Here is a 16,954-nt window from a genome sequence, read left to right as displayed (position 1 = left end):
GCTGAATTTTGCTTGCTAGAGCTTAATACTTATGAAGGAGGAGTTAAAATCTGTTTGAAACAGAATTTTCCTTTAAATAAGGTCTAATTTAGTTGATTGTGTTGCACGAATGCTAATTTTGTAGTTTTGATAACTGTCTGGTGTTTACATAAATCATTAATGTTAGTGAAAGCTGGGTAAAGGATATGATTAAACTATCTAAAATTATTTCAGAATGAAAAGTAAGCAAGGAACTCTTCCATGCCTTTTGTCTCTGAGGTTGTATCTGCAGAATGAAAACCTTCTCTTGGGAAGCAGTCATAGGCAGTTGTCTGAAGCTGTTTAAATCTCCCAGAAGTTTTGAAGTGGCATTACTATGATACATGAAATGCAGATCTCTAAATTTCCACCCAGTCTATATCCAAAGTTTGGGGAGAATGTCTGAAAATTTTCTATAACTCTCTCAGTGACCCTCTGTAAAGGGAGAGTAAACAGAGATGAGAGGAAAATCTAAGGTAATTGGAAGACACTTACCTTGCAAAAGAGACAAGAACCAGAGCAGCCACTCCTATCAGTTATGAAACTGTAGTTGTAGAAGGTCTTGTGACTTACAACTCTTCCTTCTTTGCTCAGAACCTCACTTTGCTTGTATTGACCCCCACTTTAAGAAGACCGCTAACCCAGACATTCATCCTCTTCCGACATCCTAGCCTAAGATCTTCCAGGCTCAAACCATAAACAGTAAAAATCATACACACAATTTTCCTAACAAAACACAATTTCAGAATCACCTGTGGAATTAATTATGTGGAATTAAAGAATCGAAACAACTTCTTGCATCTGATCAGATCACAATGGAATGAAACCAGAAACTAGCAGCAAGAGAAACAATAGAAATTATACAAACACATGGAGACTGAATAATATGCTTTTGAATGAAAATGAGTTGTTGAAGTACTGAGGAAGGAAATTAATCAAATTATGTTATGTGTACTAAGGATATGTAATAAAGACTCCCACTACTGTGTATAATTATAAAGTACTTATGGAAAGAAAGAAAAAATACTTGTGAATCAATTTTAATGGCACATTAAAAGATAGTACCTAATGATCAAGTTGGTGTCATCCCAGGGATGCAAGGATGGTTTAACACATGCATGTTGATAAACATAATACAGCCCATAAATATAATCAGTTATAAAATCACAAGATAATCAATAGATACTGAGAAAGCCTCTAATGAAGTCAACATCACTTCATATAAAAGCTCTGAATAAATTAGGTATAGAAGAATCAAACCTCAACAACATAAAGGGTGCATTTGACAAACCCACAGCCCTACTAAGTGGGGAGAAACTGAAACATTTCTTCTAAAATCAGGAGTGAGACAAGGTTATCTACTCTCAACACTCTTATTCAATACAGTACTAGAAATTGAAGTTGGAACAATTAGGCAAGAGGAAGAAATAAAAGTGATACAAATAGAAAAGGAAGAAGTTGAAGTAACCATTATATGGTTCTATATTTATAAAATTAAAGAGACAAATTCAAAAAGTAGCAAGATACAAAATGAACATAGAAAAATCAGTATGATATAGAATCAGCCTAGATGCCTGTCAAGAGATGAATGGGTAAAGAAAATATGGTGGATATATGTTTATAACACACACACATTGGACTATTACTTAACCATCAAGAATAATGAAATTGTGTCATTTTCAGGAAAATGGATGGAATTGGATGACATCATGTTGAGCAAAATAAGCCAAACACAAACACACAAATAATGAACCAAGAATGAAATCAGGAATGTAAAACCATTAACTGTAGCCTCAAAAACAAAACAAAAAAAACTAGGAATAAACTTACTTAAGGAGGTGAAAGAAAGACCTTCACATTGATAATACAAATATTGAAGGAAGTAATTGAAGAAACTAGAAGGTGGAAAGACCTCAATGTTCATGAATTAGGAGAATTAATATTGTTAAAATGACCCTACCCAAAGTAATCTACATTTTCAAGGCAATCCCTGTCAAAATACCAATGATTGTCTTCACAGAACTAGAAAAAGATCATAAAATTCATACGGAAACACAAAGACCTCTAATAGCCAAAGAAATACTGAGCAAAAATAGCAATGCTGGGACATCACAGTACCTGATTTCAAAACACACTACTGAGCCACAGTAACAAAAACAGCATGGCATTGGCACAAAAATAGAGGACCCAGAAATAAGTCCACACATCTGTAAACAACTGATTCTTTACAAAAGTGCCCCAAACATACATTGTAGAAAAGACAACCTCTTCCACAAATGGTGGTGGAAAAATTGGAAATTCACATGTAGAAGATTGAAACTAGACACTTCTCTCTCATCCTGTATAAAAACCAACTGAAAATGGAGCAAAAACTTCATCATCAGACTTGAAACTTTGAAACTACTAGAAGAAAACCCAGGAAAAACAATTCACAATATTGGCACAGGCAATGATATTGTAAATAATAAAATAATAGATCATGAAACAAAAGCAAGAATGGACAAATGGGATTACATCAAATTAAAAAATCTTTTGGCAAATGGATGAAATTGGAGAATATCGTGCTAAGTGATATACGCCATCTCAAAAAATCAAAGTACGAATGACCTCGCTGATAAGTGGATGATGATACATAATGGGGGGTGGAGGGGTGAGAATGGAAGAAGGAGGGACTATATAAAGGAAAAAGAGGGGTGGGAGGGGTGGGGGGAAGGAAAAAATAATGGAATGAATCAAACACCATTATCCTATGTAAATGCATGATTATACAGATGGTATGCTTCTATTTCATGTACAAACAGAGAAACAAGTTGTACCCCACTTGTTTACAATAAAAAAAAAAAAAAAGAAAAAATCTTCTGCAGAGCAAAGAAAACAATCAATGGAGCCCAGAGAGAAATTACAGAATGGGAGAAAATCTTTGCCAACTATTCATCTGTCAGAGGATTAATATCCAGAATACATAAAGAACTCAAAAAACTTAACAAAAAAAAAGTAAGTAGTCCAATAAAAAAACAGATAAATGATCTGAATGGACACGTCTCAGAAGATGAAATATAGATGGCCAATAGATAAATGAAAAATGTTCAGTATCTTTAACCATCAGGAAACTACATTGAGATTCCATTCACCACAGTCAAAATTACTATTACAATTTATAAAAAGAAAGGTTGGCAAAAATTAATGACTCAGTCCAGAGGCATGTAAATAGATGAATGGATCAAGAAAATGTGGTGTGAATACACACACACACACACACACACACACACACACACAAGAGTTTTCCTTAGCCATAAAAAGGAATGACATTATGGCATTTTCTGATAAATGGATGGAAATGGAGAACATTGATGTCCTGCTAAGTGAAATAAGCCAGACTCAGAAAATCAAGGGTGGAATGTTTTCTCTCATATGTGGCAACTAGAGCAAAATAAATGAGAGAAAATGGTGGTGGCGGGTATGAGATATCATAAAGACAAAGGGAAGATCAGTGGAGAAGGAGATGGAGAGGGAGGGAGGAGGGACAGAAAAGGGAGGAACTGGGAAATGAATTCAACACAATCACCTTGTACGCATAAATATACCACTGGGGATTGAACCCTTATATGTGTGTGTGGAAAGCATCAATCAAAAACACATGGACAAATGAGCAAAAGGAAGATCAGCAAAGTAGAGAATAGGGGAAAGGAGGAGGGGAGGAACAGGGAGGGGATGGGGATTGAAATCAAATTCCATGCATGTATGATTTTGTCAAAATGAACCCAACTGCTATGTGTAAATTTAATGTTTTTGTTTTAAAAAGGCTCATAAGGATATGGAGAAAAAGAATTTGAATCAGTACAGTCACTATGGAAAATAGTATAGAGCTCCTCAAAAGATCTAAAATAGAACTGTCATATGATCCAGCTACACCACTCCTGGGTATATAGTCAAAGGAAATGAAGTCAACATAAAGAGAGAGCTTGACACCCATGTTCATAGCAGCACTACTCATAATAGCTAAGGTATGGAATCTGCCTAGGTGCCTGTCAACAGATGAATGGATAAAGACAATAAGACATGCCATATAACTATACACACACGTGCACACACATACATATATACAATGGAGTACTATTCAGCCATAAAGAAGAAGGACGTTAGGTCATTTGCAGGAAAATGGATGGAACTGGAAGACATCAAGCTAAGCAAAATAAGCCACACTCAGAAAGACAAGAATCATGTTTTCTCTCATATGTGGAAACAAACAAATAAAGATAACCTAGAATAAAACTGGGGGGAGAGGAGAAAGAGTTGGACAAGAAAGGTCCAAAGCAAGAGTGAATGTGGTCAATGCCTGATATATACATGTACAGAAAAGTCACAGTGAGATCCATTAACTTATAAAATTAACATGCATTAATAATTTTAAAAACCCTGCTGTGAACAAATAAATAAGTACATGGTAGTGTCTTCCTGCAAGGCTGGACTTGATACATACATTTCAGTTATCTGCTGGGATTTCTTTTAATATTACATTTTTATTAAAAAGATGGCTAATTATATTAAAAAAGAAACACCCATATGGTAAGATTCTCGGTTGCTGCTGTAAGTCAGTAAGACGTAAGGTTTTTTTTTCTTTTTTTAACACAATTTAACAGGTGTCTTTCTTGGAGAGGGCCCTTTCCACACAGAAGAATGAGGGAGGGTGAAGCCAAGGCCTCCCTAGGGGCGGGGGGAGTCCTAGGTGGGCTGTAGAGAAGAATTTTTCTCATAAAGAGAATAAATTTAGGGCTAGCAGTGTAGCTCAGTGGTGGAACACTTGCCTCGCATGCCTGAGGCCCTGAGTTCAACCCTGGGCACTCCTCTAATCCACTGGGGGGGGGAGGGGAGAGGAGAGCAAATGGGTTTACATTTGAAATGGGACCTGGCGGATGGAGGGAGGCACAGGCCCGGGACATGGAGGCTGCTGCCATAGGCATCCATTTTTTGCCCTCCCTGGGTTTTCTGCAGCCACACTGGACTCCTGGCTGGGCCTCCAGCATGTCACCCTTGGGCTCTGCCTCATGGCCTCTGTACTGGCTGTTGCCTTGCTCTGGAATGTTCTGCCCCTGTATTCATCAGTTTACTTCCTGGCTTGCTTCAGGACTCTGCCCAAATGTCATCCAGGCTGAAGTTTCAGCTTCCCCAGTTCTCCAGCCTCCTTCTCTCCTGGCTTTAATTTTTTCCTTGGCACGTGTCACTTATATTATTTCCCCCAAGAGAAAATAAACTTATGAGGGCATAAATCTTATGTTTTGTTCACTGTGGTCACCCCAAAGCCTAGGTCAGGTTCTGGTCTAACTAGGTACTCAAAAAACACTGGACTAAAAGGAGTGAGATGGTGGGGTCTTTTGTGACCTTCGTCTCTTCCTCTCATCCTCACCCTAGTTTTCTCCATTACCTTTGTCACCACTTGACGAACTCCGTATTTCTTTTCTTGTTTTTTCTCTCCTCTCTCTAGAGGATAAGCTGCAAGACTGTTTTTATCTATCCCTGTCAAACAAGGTTAGTGCTCAAAAAAATGTTTTGAAGAATGAATGAATAAATGTATAAATTTAAAAAATGGACAGAGGTCATTGGGTGAGTACTTATCCCCATCTTGGGTATAACCTCCTGGCTCTAGAATCAACTCCAAGCTCAAAGACCAAGTGTGCCTGAACGGGGCCTCTCTGGGAGTGTCTAAGACAAAGCCAAGCTAGCAAAAGCCAACAGGAGAGGGAGCCAGGCTGCAGTGACGCTCACCCACGTCCTCATCTGTGGCCTGGTCCTGGCAGACAGGGTGTGGGCACTCCTCCTTCCTCTGGACGGAAGTTGCTTCACCCAGCAGACAAAACAGACAGGAATTTCTTCTCCTCAATAAATGAAGCTTCCAACTTCTCTGTTCTCCCAGCACCTCTGCTCATACCCCTGTTCCCATCCTAGGTGTAAGAAGCTACAGAGGAGAAGAAAAGGCTCAGCCCTCCTTTATTCTCAATACTCCTGTCCCCGTCAGAACATTGGTACTGTCTGGACTGGGAGAATTTGCACGACTCCCTAGCTGGATGCGCATTCCTCCTCCCCAGCTTTAATTTTGGCCTTTAGTAGTTTTGCAGGATTTTTAATTACAATCAAAGAAGGGCATGGACAATAGTTAAGTAAAATAAAATAACAATACTTAAAATTACAATAGGGCCCCAAACAATCTGCAGTTTATTCTCTGCCTTAAAATAAAATAGCTTTCATCTTTTCCCCCTTACAACAGCCTCCTCCGCCTAGATAATGCATTTCGTTAGATTTATTTGCTCAGCCCCGAAAACTTGACACTAAGGGGATTATTTAGTTTTAGATTTGCTGTAGTCCATAGTAATAGCCAACAGGGAAAGGAATGAAGCAGCAATATTAGCAGGGCGAGGGGAGGGGAGGGGATTCGGGGAGGGGGCCGTGCAGTCTGCAGCTAAGCAAAACTGCTTGCATAAACACCATTAAGAAGATTTAGACATCGCTTTTCTTATCATCAGCACTCCTGGAAGAAATAAAAAAAAAAAAAAAAAAAAAAAAAGGGAAAAGAAAAAAAAAAAAAAGAAAAAAGAAAAAAGGGAAAAGGGACAAGCCTTGACTTGCTGTGTATGCGTTTCCATTAAAGGTTCAATAGGAAATAAAACCAGCTGAGAGTCCAAATGCAGCGATGCTCCAGACCTATGCACGCGGCCTCATCAGAGTCCAAAAGAGACATTTGTTCCACATGTTACTGGAAGAAGCAGCCGGACAGAGAACAAAACACCCTCCGTCGCCCCATCTGTGACCGAGATTTGAAACCCAGGCTGCTGCCGGGTTAGGCGCTGCGTCCCCATCTATCACACCCATCCCGCCGCCGCCGCACGCCCTCCCCACACGCGCATCCCACGATGACACATTTCTGATTTCCATGCCTTCTTCAGATCACTAATTTTCAGGGCAGTGAGGACAAGAACGGGTGAGAAATAGGAAGAAACTGATGACCAGCAAGAAGGGAGGCTCCTGCGTTTGGCTGCAGGACTAGAAGGGCAGTGTGGGAGAAGGAGGATGAGAGGCAGCCCAGGAGGAGGGAGAGGCAGGGAGGAGACTGGGGCCAGCCTCCCGGAGGGAGAGTGGACAGCAGCTCAGCAGCTGAAGTGTTCCTGGTTTGGGCCAGGGCCTCACACAGGCGAGGCCTCTGCTCCACCCCTGAGCCACACCCCCAAACACACCTTGCTTTTTTTTTTTTTTTTTTTGGAGACATTGTCTCCCTAAGTTGCCCAAACTGGCCTCAAACTTGTGATCCTCCTGCCTTAGCCTCTCATGGGACTAAGATTACAGTGTGTAGCATCCTGCTGGGTTTGAGATTATTCTGACACTCTTGAAAATGGTTTTAAAGAAGTGCTAAAATCTAATGGGTCATTCCTAGAGCAGTGTCTGTCTGTCTGTCTGTCTGATAGATTGTGTGAATACCTGCAATGGAAAAGTAGTAATGAGGTATTGCATGGCTCACAGAGTACTAAGGACAGATAATGCCTCTGCTGCAGTGTTCTGTAAAAGAACATTTGGGAGTTTTAACCCCTGTTGCATTTTCTAGATGCATCCTTAATGAGGTATTCCTAAATTGTTAAAGGATATGTGTGTGTGTGTGTGTGTGTGTGTGTGTGTGTGTGTGCGCGCGCGTATAACTTATGTCTGTAATATTTGTAGCACAGGTATAAGGGTTATTGGTGTGAAATATTTCTAATAATCACAAAGTTTGTAGTAAAGAATTTTAAAGAGTGAATTGGTCCTAAATGTTATTAGCAAAACATTATACAGCGACACAAGAATACAGAGTTTTCATCATTAAGCTCATACATAAAATATTGGCATCTCTGGGGCTCCCCAACCTCCATTGTATGGGTTCATTTTTCCTGGAGGCCAGATATCTCAGGAGCTGCTGAGGACTCCGCCCACAAAACCTCCCATTTTCTAGAGTGATGGATAGAATGGGTCCCAGGTCTTGTGGAAAATTGAAGGCAGCTTGTCCCACTTTCTCATACAATCAGGGGATACCGTTGCTGAATGCACTAGAAGAAGGATTCCACAGGCTTTACTCCAATGGGCTACAGAACTGCAACAAGAACACTATCAAGATAATCGCAATTTATTGAGTTATTATGTCGGGCTCTGTAATTAGCGCTGTCATATACGATGACATTTCTTACACATGCAGACTCTGGTGCTCGGAGGAATTCAATACGTAGACTGAGCCACTCAGGTGACAGCCTTTTCTGTCCATTTCTTAAGGCTGTGCTCCTAGGGTGATTTGTACTGCTCCAGAAAGATGAGGGGCTGGTTTCTTCAGGGCTGTTCATTCTCAGAGCCAAGTACATTGTCCACAGGGAATTCTCTTCAATGAGAGGTTCATGCAACTCGTACAGGCCTGGGAGGGTCAGGATCATGATGCAAGTCTTCAGACTAGAACCTGGGACTGACCAGCCCTAGGAGATGGTGCCCACCCTCAGGCCATCTCTTCTGATATTTCCAACACAAAGCAGGAAGATTCTCCTTATGCACTCGGGAGTGCCAGGTGGGCCAACTCCTGCATAGTCCCTCAGCCTGGGGCACATCTGTCAGGTTTCCAAAGTCTGGTGGGGAAAACAGATGGTCAGTCACCTATGATTTCTCACAGTCCTCAGTTTCCCTGCACCTCAGAACCCCGGGGTTCCCAGGGCACTTGACCCCACCTCCTGATGGCCGACCTTTGCTGGTTCAGCTCTGTATCCCCAACACCCAGCCCTTCTGGCAAAGACGTGGAACCTCTGCTGAGTACCCATCTCCATTTCACTGCCTCCATGGGGCACTGGGAATCTTTGTCCACTGCCACCAAGCAGAGCTGACTCCATTGTCCAGATAGGCACCTTTGTTATTGGAAATGGTTTCTGGTGAGAGAATTCTCCACCATGCTTAATAATGCATTACGACATTTCATAACTGGCTTGTCAGGAAGTACTTCCCAGTAGCCACCTTCTCTCTCTGCTGTGGAGCGCAGAGGCAGAGTCTGCTTCCACTGTCTGTCCCCAGTAGAGATGGAGAATAATTAATGACACCCCATCCCTTATGTGATAATTCTTTATCTGCTTGAAGGTTATTTACTGGTTTTATAAAAACTGTCTTTCTATTGCTCCAGTCCCAGGGTGCTAGTATAATGTAATGATAGAGAAGGAAGGACTGACACCAACCCTAACCTCCAGTTCTTTCCGACCATGATTTTAATCGAATGTCAAACAAAAAGATGGGCAACTAATGAGGGCCCGGGTCAATACTGCTCGGAGATGTCCCCCCCGTGCAGACTTGTTTCAGTGCAGCTGTAGCTCATGCTGACATCTGGCAGAGCCCGCCTGCCCCTGCCCCGGGGCCCCAGAGCACATCCACTGTGGACAGGCCCTCACCTGCTGCCAGCATCAGGGATATCACACATTCTTCACAACCAGAGCCCAGTTTTTGAGTGCGATGAAAAAATGTGCCGGCCATTGTTCCCAGGGCTCTGCACATGTCATTGCTTTTGATTCTGACCATTACCTAGAAAGCAGTTTTTATTAACATCTTCATTTCATAGAATAGGAAATGTCAGACAAGATGAATTAAATAACTTGCTCCAAATCCTACAGCTTTGATTGGTAGTGCCAAGAGTTGAACCCCAACAGCCTGACCCTTGCACTGGGTTCGTTGCCCAACAGATAATACGCAGGGCCTGGCACACGGTGCGTGCCCTTAATATGGTGAGTTTCAATGAGATGGATGGTGCATTTTCTAGGGATCTGGTTATGCATGGGGCTCTTTTCCAAGAAGTCTGAATCCTTTCTAAATGGCATCATTCCATTTTGATGAATTCAGAATTCAGAGTAGCAGTGATGGGACTATTGAATCTGGACTATCAGAGGATCTCTTCTTGTGATGGCGAGGATAATAAGTCTTATTTAAGAAAGAATATAGGGGTTGTGGCTTGGTGACCTGGGTTTGCTTCCCAGCGTGTGTGTGCGTGCATGTGCGCGCGCTCACACACGAGTTTAGGATAGTTCTCAAGAAGAATAAGCCGGGTACATTTTAGGTAAATTCATATGATGGGAAAATATATTAATTCACAAATACTAAAACACTCACTGCAGACTCATCTGGGATGTAGAAAATACAAAGGCAAGACCACTGACCTGAATGCAAACATTCGACAACATAATTATGGTGACAGCATCGACTAGTAGAATCTTGGAAGGGAAGGGACCACGGGGCCAGCCAGCTCTCTCGGCACAGTCCTCCAGTCTGTCCCCTTGCCCACTTGCTACTACACACTGGCTTCTCCTTGCTGGCTTGGCTAGCTGCTGCCTCTTCTGAATGCTCTGTCCCATGTTCTCAGCACGTTGCAGCTTCATGTCACTTAGGGTCAGCTCCAGCCTCTCCTCCCCAGAGAAGCCTCCCCAAACTCCGAGGCTGAAGCAGACCCTCCACAGACACCCTCCACTCCCTGGGCACAGACAGGCACACACATGAGCCAGGTCGGGTCTAGCTCCTGTTCAGATCACCAGATCTTTATCTGTCCCCATGTCTACCATCTGTCTCCTCCACCAAATTTGCACCCTCTGGAGTGTGGTGACTTGTTTCGGTCATCACTGTGTGTCCCACGCCTACTTTAGCACCCAATACTATTTTTTTTTTATTAATTCGATTTTTTTAAACAGGTGGGTTTTCTCCCCAGTGGGGCATGGTGTGTGTGTGTATAATTTACATTCTAAAAACTTCAAGCGCACAGAGCAGTGAAGAGTGCTGACAGATGTTTACCATCCTGTGACCATGACCACAGTCATGACAGAACATTCCCACACCATCTCAAACTTCCCCGTGTCCTTTCAGAATTAACACTCCTTCTCAGGCAGGTTCCTGGCAGTCATGGATCTGCTCTCTCCCTGTGTGTGCAGGTATATTTTCTTTTTAAAAAATTTTTTAAAAATTTTTTACAAACTGCATTTTGATTCATTGCACACAAATGGGGTATATCATTTCATTTCTATGGTTGTATACAATGTAGATTCATATCATTCGTGTATTATAGGATATAATTTTGAAATTTTAGAATTTTTTTTGATCAATTTTATTGAGGAGAGCTTCCACAATCAGTCTTTTAACAGATTTTTCAGATAATAATTGACATACAAGGAAACACATATATTTAAGATATAAAATTTAGTAAGTCTTAACATATTTGTATGTCAGTGAAACCATTACTACCATCTGTCAGATGGTAACAGAGTGTGCTGTTTTGGCCTGCTTCTTTCACTCAACATAATTATTTTGAGAGTCATCTGTGGTTTAGGCTTTTCAATACTTCATTCCTTTTCATTGATGAGTAGTATTCCATGTAGGTATGTAACCACAATTTGTATCTATTTACCTATTGATGAAGAACTGGGCTATTTCTAGTTTTTGGCTATTGCAGGTTAAAGCAGCCAAGAAAATTCTTGTCAAGTGTTTGAATGGACACATGCTTTCATTCTGAGGGAATGAAGTCAAACAAAATAGAATATATACTGTATGATTGCATTAGGTGAAATTTTAGAAAATGAAGAAAGATAATCAACAGCTTTGGGGGTGCAGTGGAGAAAAGTATGAGGAAGAGAATATAAAGAGGTATGAGGAAACATTTGGTGGGGGTGATGGACATATTCATTAACTTGATTGTGGTCCTGAGGTCTCAAGTATACACCATATCAGAATTCAAAAATCTGTGACTTTATATTCATATAACTTATTGAATGTCAATAATACCTCAACAAAGTTTTAAAACATTGGTCACTCAGAATAATGAATGTAGGTGCATCCACACCCTGGAGTTTTACTCAGCAATGACAAAGCCAAGCTGTTGACACACAAAATCGATCAGATGAATCTCAAAAGCAGATGACGAATGAAAGAAGCCAGACACGGAAGATTATAACATATACCATTTCATTTACAGGAAATATCAGAAAAGGCAAAGCCATAATGGCAGGACCTTCTTCTAACCAAGGGTGAGTGGGGGGCAGAAGTTTCTAGATCACCTTCCCACCTGAAACAATAAAACAAAAAAAAATGCAACAGATAAAATATGTAAAATCATGGTTTCATAACCGAGAAACCTTTTGCACAATATACTTGAATCTTCAAAAAAATCCAACTCCTTACAAAAAGGGGTGACGGTGGTTTCCCAGCCATTCAGAACGAAAGGCCAAGGCAAGACAAGACCTGCCACCTCCCCTGCAGCCCTATCATAAGCACATGAACACTCACGTCAAACTTTCAGCACTGACTTTGATGGTTGCTCTTGAATACTCCACGCCTGCTTCCATTTTGGATTTCCTCAACTTGTCTGATTGGGATTCCAGTATGGCTACAGGTTCCTGGTTCATCCCCTCAAATTCTTCAGGTCTCTGCTCAAAAGTCAGCTTGTGAGGTTGTCACATACCACGCCACCTGAGAGTGCGACAGCGTCACTCTTAGCCCTCCTTGTTCACACCCTGCTTGAACATTCTTCATTGCACTTACTATAATCTCACACACTGTGTATCTCATGTGTTTATGGTTTAGTCTCTGTGCCCCTCTCCTGTGCAGTTAGCTCCACGAAGGTAGATCCTTTCCCCCGGATTTTCTCGATTGCTCTATTCCCAGCACCTAGAACAGTGGCTTGCATATAATAGGCACCCAGTAAATATGTACTGAATAAGTGAAGCAAATTAGGATAAAGAAGCACATGAACAATATTTATGTCTTGGTATAATTTTGAGGATTGAATAGGTTTTGCCTTGCAGGAAAGTAAACTGAGTTGTTAGTCTGCTCCTGGTCCTCCATCTGGTAAATAATAGCAATAATAATGGCTCACATGTATGTGTCATTGTTACAGAAAAGGGAGACAGTAAATCACCCTGTCCCTGAATACTCCCTTTCTGTTCCCCAAAACCTAGCCACGCTAAGGGAACAAAGAGTGCAAGCCTGGGCTGGAATGTCGGGATACATATAATCCTGAAGGACACTGGGAGCTCGGGCAGGTTAGCGTTAGCTGTAGAAAGCACTGTCTGGCGTGTAGGCCAAATGCTCCGTGGGATTCTGGTCGGACAAGCAAACTAAGAAAGCCAAAGCTGATGATGTCACCGTTTCTGCAGCCTGAGGCACAAAACCCCTCCCTCAGTGGCAAGGGCATGGAACTGAGGGCACTGGGGAACGGATGTGTCCCTAGTCCACTCGGCCTCCCCTGGACAAAACACCAGGAGCGAGAGGAGGCACTGCTTGGTGAAGCCCCTTCAGGGACAGAGGTGCTATGTGTTGGGCCGGTCTCCATTGTGCTCTTCTTGGATCCGTCACGGATCTCCTGCCAGCTTTCTCCAGGCACTTTCTCCAGCCTTTCTGCAACATGTCTTGCTGCCTTGGCACAATTGGGCTGTGGACGTGACATGTGTATTAAACACAAATTCTGTCAGGATCTATTTTAAGTGTTTTCTATGTATTAACTCATTTAATTCTCACACAATCTTATGAGATGGGCTGGTGTCATAGTTTGGCTCACCTGCTGAAGGCTTGGTCCCTAATGCAGCCATGTTCAGAAGTAGGGCTTGGGAGAAGTGATTGGCTCATGAGGACTCTGACCTCATGGGTGGATTAATCCATTGGTGGGTTCCTTATCCTAGTAGAAGGTGATGCACAATGTAGGAGGTGGACCCTGGCTGGAGAGAGTGGATCCCTGGGGACTATCCCTTATTCCCAGTCCCATGCCAACTCTCCCTGCTTCCTGGCTGCCACAAGCTGAGCAGATTTCCCCCACCGTGATTTTCTGCCTTGATATACTGCCTTACTTCAGGCCTAAAGCAATGGAGCTGACTGACCATGAACTGAAAACTTTCAAACTGTAAGCCAAGATAAATCTTTCCTCATTTAACCTGTTTATCAGATATTTTGGCCACAGTGATAAGAAGCTGACTGACACAACAGATGAGAAAACTGAGGCACAGAGAGTTGAGTAAGTTTCTCAAAGTTAATGGCACCGATGTGATTGGAACCCTGGCAATCTGGTTCAAAGCCCAAGTTTACGAACTGCTAGTTTATAACATAAGCCAGTTGAAATTCTAAAACAAAAAAATTTTTCCTTCCATCAAGCTTTCTTAGGCTTCTCCATTAGAAAATATTGCAATTTAAGGAAACTGATATTCTCAAAGCTGAGTTTCAATACAAACTTTCAGTTTATTTTCCATCGATAGTAGGAGACTGAGCTAGTTTCTCTGTCATTGGTAGTATGACTCAAAGAATTGTTCTGATGTGTGCGGGTCAGATTCATCACGGTGAGTCCCATCTATAGTGACTGCCAAAGGCCGAGGTGCTGAGCTGTGTTCTTCTGCTTGCAAAGAAGCTCCACATCCCAGGTGGTCACAGGTGAATATATCAAAGACAGTAACATCTCTGTCATTGTCATAAGGATTTCCAGGGCCATGGGATTCATCTCTCCAGTAAGCTTCCTAGGCCTGTACACTGTTTTGTTTTCCAATTAGTGCCAACTTAAAAAAAAAAAAAATAAAGTATCCTTAGGTGCACAAGTGCATTGACAAGAAGCTCCTCCAATCTCACCCAAGGTCAGGATTAATTTATGCTCCCGAACTGGCTTCAAGTTAAGAGACGTGTAGACAGTTTTATCGGCCTGATTTTCATCCACTTATAAAGTCAACCACACAGAACCTCCACAGTGAACTTATCCTAGATTTTAAGGGGAAGCTGACATTTGAATTATGGGTATTGTACAGAATATGAAATGGGATTTATAGGGATCATATTTAAGTTTACTGAGTATTTGCAACACAAGAGCCTACATGTAACAAAGTCAAATGCGAATGGAAAATAAAACCTGGAGGAAAACAGATTTTGCATCTGGGTCTGACTTTATCTGTGCTGGCTGTGTTCTGAACTAGAGGTGGTCATGTGCATGACAAGTAATTTCTGGATGAACTGAGTCTGTTGATGGTCTCCTTCAGACACAACCTCACAATTGGGACACAGTTAACCGCCCCACTCACATTTCCCCAGAGAATCATTTAAAAGAATTGTGAATTCAGAATTTTAGTTATTTTTGAATTTGATGTAAATTCTTGTTTTCTAGAACTATCATAGCAAAAGCAAGATTGTCAAGGCCACATTCGAAAACTTGCCAAGGGAGCAGCAGTAAAACTCAAATGACTGTTTTAAAGCTTTCAAAGAGCTTCTCTGCTCACCCTATGATCACTCAGATTTATCCATAAATGAAAGGGTCTTTTTTTTCTCTGGAAAAAAGGGAGATCTGGAGATGTGGTTAAGTGTCCTATCACTGTAGGCTTGGGAAAGGTGGGATTACAGAATTGTAGAAACATATGTAATCTCTTTAAAAAAATTTTTTTTAGATGTTGATAGACCTTTCTTTTATTCATTTATTTATATATGGTGCTGAGAATTGAACCCAGTGCCTCACACATGCTAGGCAAGTGCTCTGCCACTGAGCTTCAACCCCAGCCTCAATCTCTTGAGATTCTGAAATCAAGAAGTGAAGGGACAGGGAAACTTCAGAATGGAAACAGACATGAGGCCAGATCTTTATTGTAAACCAAGGCTGTGAACTCTGGAACTACCATGGCAAAATCTGCCTGGTGAGCCATCAGGCTATTCTCTCTGGGGATAGGATAAAATTACATTTCCTTACCCGCTTGAAGTTAGCTGTGGCCATGGGATTTGCTTTGCTGAGTGAAATGTGAGCAGAATTTTTAAGAATCAATATATGCTTTGCTATATCTGTTTTTCTATTTGAACTGGTGAGAATCAATATTTCCAATGTGCCCCGTCAATCTATAATGGATAGATAAGTAAAGTAATTGAGGAAAAACACTTGTTATTTTAAGCCAATAAGATTTGGGGGGATGTTTGTTACTGTATATACTTAATCTGTACAGACTGATACATTAGGAGGACCAAATGGTTGAAATATTTAAATATAAAATTAATTTGGAATTAAAATGGACCTGGAAGCTAGATATTCAGAACTTCATCTCCTGGTTAGGAAGGTGTTCCTCTCACTGTCTTGTATGAAATAATTAAAAGTAACATGAGGAGATTTTTAAAAAGTCAGAAAAACCTTCTAAATAGATGAAACTTGGAAAAATAATCTGAAGCAAAGCCAATGCCAAATGTCTTAAAAATGGAACATAGTAAGGAGAACAAACACATTTCTCTGCAGATCTCAGACAGTACTCAGGACTCCTAAAAAAGGTGGCTTATCCTATAAAAACCAAAATTCACTCCCTACACTGTACAAAAGAGCTCTGGTGTACAGGCCTTGTGCAAGCGGCACCTGTGGTCCCTGCCTGAAGCCTGGGTTGGGGTGCAGCAGTGCAGACAGGCTGTATTTGCATGAAATGTGAGAAAGAGTGGTAGATGAGGACTGTCCTTGGTCAATAGAGACGCCAGACCCAGATCACTCTGAGAAAGAGAGAAGAAAGAGGCAGAAGAATTTCCCGTTTGACTGCACATAAATCTAGAATCATCTGATTAATTGTCTGAAAGAGACCAAACTACATTCAATGGACAAAACATAGGCCTGCCTCACTATCACTGGAAATGATGGCACAGTGAAACAATAAGTTGAACCGTATTCTTTGCATACCTGTGTCAGACCAATAAACATGGACACTGTCACACAAAGGCCACAGAACAACAAGAACAAACCTAACCAAAACAACCAAACAAGGAGGGATTATCAAATGCAGATAACAAACTTAGGTGAAATGAGTAAAACCAAACATATTTATTTCATAAATAAATATTGGTAAGATAAGTCATTGAAGAGGGGAAAATACTCTAACATATAAACAAAACAAAAACCTTCAGACTAAAAGACCTACAAAGCAAGGTCGTGAACTCC

This window comes from Sciurus carolinensis, chromosome 9 (genome assembly GCF_902686445.1).
Source record: "Sciurus carolinensis chromosome 9, mSciCar1.2, whole genome shotgun sequence".
NCBI classification, from domain to species: Eukaryota; Metazoa; Chordata; class Mammalia; order Rodentia; family Sciuridae; genus Sciurus; species Sciurus carolinensis.
Note: the sequence above shows the minus strand (reverse complement) of the source record.